We start from the raw sequence: 4,808 nt of genomic DNA, 5'->3' as shown, positions 1-4,808 counted from the left end.
CTTCATTATCGTCTTAGTTTGGATTTCCTCACTCACGAGAGACCTGGAAATTTTTGTGCATTTATTGGTCATTTGCAACTCTTGCTTTATTAGCTATTCATTCTCTTCAGCTAATTTTTTTCCATCTGTTATCTTGTAAAGAAATGTATCGAGGTACTGAATATCAATGAACTTTGCAAGCATCAAAAATAAATAGCTAGGTTCTATTTAATTATCATCTCAACTTTGGAAGGGTATAGTATAGTGTCCTCAGGAAAACTGCAGAAGCTTGCCATTCAATTTTTTTTTTTTTCCTAAAGAGATTCTGAAAATAGCCAAGAACAGATGTGATTCCTTTCCGTTTCCATGGACCTAATGGAGACATTCTAAGTAATCTAGGAAAAGGATGAGAGACTGAGCAGGGTGCTGGTCCGAGGCTCTGCACGCTGTTTGTGTTATGAGCGTGGGGGTCAGGTTGTCTGGATAACTAAATCCAGGGCCACTGTGAAAGCAAGAAGCAGGATTGAATAATGATAGAACAGCCCGTTTGTTCGTACTTCTCTATAATGCATTTGTCGAGTGAACAAAGGCATGAGCACATCCCCTGCCCAAGGATGCAGAAAAGTTAGATTGCTGGCTTTCAGTTTAGTAAAAGTAGAGTTGCACAGCCAGAAATGACTTGCAGAGAATAATGTCAAAAGCAAGGAGCTGAGCAGGGGCTTACCGAATGGGCTCATGTTCTTAGCATCATTTATTCTTATATTTTTTATTACATTTTATTGCAGGTGTTTAACAAATTCTCGATAAATACAGATCGAATGAATGATAAAGAATATATTTTCACTACAATTCTCGTAACAATAGCTTTGAAATTGCTCATTCTCATTCTCACGTTACTGTTAAGGTATGGTGGTCCTGAGGTGCTAAGAGATCTAAGAGTCAAAGCTTATACAGTTAACAAGCCGCAGAACCAGGCTTAGACCCGACAACTTCAAATCCAATGCCCCTTTTCAATACTACGATCGTCAATTTCCCCTAGGTCACTTTCTTGCTCCCTATTAATTATGTTAGACTCAAGTTCCTCAGTCTGTTATTAAAGGTTCTCCACAATCTGGGTTTTTCGCCCCAGTCTTATCCCCTCCCGTTACCCTAAGTGGATATTACAGTTTCCTTTCCAAAAGCTGCTCTTCTCCTTTAGAAGCAGTGCATTTGGGGAGATCATTCTTAGTTCAGGGGGGCGCCTGACTGCCTCAAGAACAGTGAACTGGTTCATGAAGGGTGAGCGACCCAACTCTGGCCAAAGAGATACAGAGAGTGTTTCTGGGCAAGTTCTCTGTTCCTGAGAGAACAATCAGCAAGCCCCTCCCTTTCTCCTGTTGGATGGGAGCAATGAGGTGCACTTTCTGTCTTTTTTCACTAAGTATAATATTTCTGAGATCCATCCATGTTGTTATGTGTGTCAGCACTTCATTTCTTTTTTTTTTTTTTAATTTTTTAAATGTTTTTTTATTTATTTTTGAGACAGAGAGAGACAGAGCATGAGCAGGGGAGGAGCAGGGAGAGAGGGAGACCCAGAATCCGAAGCGGGCTCCAGGCTCCGAGCTGTCGTCAGCACAGAGCCCGACGCGGGGCTCGAACCCACGAACCATGAGATCATGACCTGAGCCGAAGTCAGATGCCCAACCGACTGAAGCCCCCAGGCGCCCCAGCACTTCATTTCTTTTTATTGCTCAGTAGTATTCCATTGCATGGATGTGTTGTCATTCATTTTCCCATTTTTGTGTTGATGGGCATTTGGGAAGTTTCTAGTTTTAGGTTATTAAGGATAAAGCTACTCTGAGCATTCTTGTATACATCGTTTTGTGGATGTATTTTGGGGGGGCGGGAAATTTGTAGGAGTGAGACACTAAGCATTATACTCATTTAAGTTCCAGATAGAAAAAACCTTGAATTCCAGACTACTGGGGTAAGAAGCAAGTGGTATAATTACTTAGCTTATTCTGAACTCATTCCCTCCCCAACTTGGAGAAGAAAATTAATCATTATCAAAATAGCAGAGGATATCATTAATATGTGCTTAATATGATCTCTAGGCAACTTACATCATATATTATTGCCTAATGCTGTTATTTGCTAGCACATGTTTGGCCTCAGACAAATTGCTTAACTTCCCTGGGGATTAAAAATAGCACCTACCTCCTAGGGTTTTTGTGAGAATTAAATGGGATATATCAAATGCTTATCACATTGCCTGACTTATAAAGGTGAAATATATTTAAAATTTATTTTTATTTTTTGAGAGAGAGACAGAAAGCATGAGTGGGGGAGAGGGGCAGAGAGAGAAAGAGAGAGAGAGAGAGAGAGAGAGAGAGAGAGAGAGACTGACTCTCAAGCAGGCTCCATGCTCATGGCAGAGCCTGACTTGGGGTTTGATCCCACAACCCTGGGATCATGACCCAAGTCAAAATCAAGAGTAGGGTGCTCAGCCAACTGAGCCACCCCAGTGCCCCTAAAATATTAACTATTATAATTATCATGATATAGCATCTTGCAAAAACCCATGAGATAAGAATTCATACCCCATGTTTATTTTTATTTTGTTTTTATTTTTGAGAGAGAGAGGCAGAGGGAGAGGGAGAGAATCTCGTGTAGGCTCCACATTGATGAGGGGCTCAATCTCATGACCATGTGATCACGACCTGAACCGAAATCAAGTCAGACGCTTAAACAACTGAGCCACCCAAGCGCCCCTTACCCCATTTTTAGAGACAATAAGCAACTTGTCTTAGTTACAGAATGAGGAGTGGGTTTCAAATTTAAGTCTACTTTGGCACCAGAGCCTGAGATCATTCCAACGCACTACTTCCCCAAGGTACATTTTTCTGGAGGACCTCCCTTAAATCTTGACTGCGATCTTGTTAGATGATTTGGGCCAAAATGAAAAGAATAAGAAAAGAAGCCTGTAAAGGAAAGAGAATAATGAACTAGGAAAAGTCTCAGAGAAACTTAGAACACAATCTGTTTATTTATTTATTTAATTTATCATATAGTAAACTATAGATACTCAGAGTACTTTTCAAGCTTTTTAGCTGCCTTAAGGGAATTTGGCAAGGAAAGATAGGATTTAGGAGGGTTTTATTTTGTTTTGTTTTTGTTTATACTTTTCTAAAATTTAACCATATATTCCACTTCTTTTTCTGTTTTTTTTTCTCCCTCTTTAGTGCAATTTTTTCCCTATTATAATCAGTAGGATTACAAAATGGCACACTCAAATGGGTTTATGGGAAATTTTAATAGAGGGATTATTTAAAATTTTTTTAATGTTTATTTATTTTTGAGAGAGAGAAAGAGAGAGAGAGAGAGAGAGAGAGAGAGAGAGACACAAACAGAGGAGGGGAAGAAAGATGAAGACACAGAATCCAAAGCAGGCTCCAGGCTCTGAGCTGTCAGCACAGAGCCTGATGTGGGGGCTCGAACTCATGAACCACGAGATCATGACCCGAGCTGAAGTCATACACTTAACTGACTGAGCCACCCAGGTGCCCCATAGTAAAGGAATTATTTTAAAAAGTGTGGGCAGAGTCTAAGAGAACGAGCAAAGTATACTGAAGGGCTCTGAGGGTGGAAGGAGTAGGAGGCCATCGTGGCTCCTGCCCCAGAAGAGGCCAGGGAAGGTCATGGTTACTCGAATAGGGAGAAAATGGTTCTATCTGCAGGAGAGGAGTGCCCAACTCAGAGTTTCAGGCTTTGATGGAGGGACCCAAGACATTTCTGATAACTTGCCAGGGTAGTCGGCAGGAAAATAAATACCCTGACCTCTTTGTGGGAGCATCTGCTTTGTGAAGGGGATGGGGGTGGTGGGGACATACTCTGAGTGTTGCTATTGCAGTTAGACATTTTTTATCCACATCTTACAGACGAGGTCATAGACTCTGGGAGCTTTAGTAACTCAGCCAAGCTCCTAGAGCTAGGAAGTGGAAGAGTTGAAGTTTAAACCTGGGTTTAGGGGCGCCTGGATGGCTTAGTCGGTTAAGCATCCGACTTTGGCTCAGGTCATGATGTCAAGGTTGTGAGTTCAAGCTCTGCATGGGGCTCTCTGCTCTCAGTGCAGAACCTGCTTCAGATCCTGTCTCCCTCTCTCTCAAAAATAAACATTAAAAGAAAAAAAAAAAAAAAACAACGGGTTTAACTTAGTGGTTCTTCATGACCTAGGGAAGGTTTTAAAAAATACTGAAGTCTGTGCCCCATCCTCTGAGATCCTGATATCATTGGTCTGGCTTGGGGCCCAGGCAGCGTATTAAAAGCTCCCCAGATGATTCTAATGCGCAGCGGGTGTTGGAAAAACGTGGTTTGGTTGAGCTCCAATGTGTTTTTGCTGTAATATGAGCTGCTATGGGCACAGGGCTCATGACAAAGAAATCACTGATCTGAGGGAAACCACTGTCTGATGCTGAGCAAACCATCACAAGACAGTGAGGCGACATGCTGGAGGCAGTCTGGAGGGGTGAGGGGGATGCCTCAGAAAAGAACGCCATTGCCCAGGCACTTACTGGTATTAGCAAATTTAATCCTTACCTCTATGTTATTGATAGGTGCTGCTATTATGATTTACAATCAAGGGGTGCCTGGGTGGTTCAGTCGGTTAAGCGTCTGACTTTGGCTCAGGTCATGATCTCACGGTTTGTGGGTTCGAGCCCCGCGTCGGGCTCTGTGCTGACAGCTCAGAGCCTGGAGCCTGCTTCGGAGTCTGTGTCTCCCTCTCCCTCCGTTCCTCCCCTGCTCGTGCTCTCTGTCTCTCAAAAATAAACATTAAAAAAAATTTACAATCA

Source organism: Acinonyx jubatus, chromosome A1 (assembly GCF_027475565.1).
Source record: "Acinonyx jubatus isolate Ajub_Pintada_27869175 chromosome A1, VMU_Ajub_asm_v1.0, whole genome shotgun sequence".
Taxonomy (NCBI): domain Eukaryota; kingdom Metazoa; phylum Chordata; class Mammalia; order Carnivora; family Felidae; genus Acinonyx; species Acinonyx jubatus.
This window is presented reverse-complemented; position numbering follows the sequence as displayed.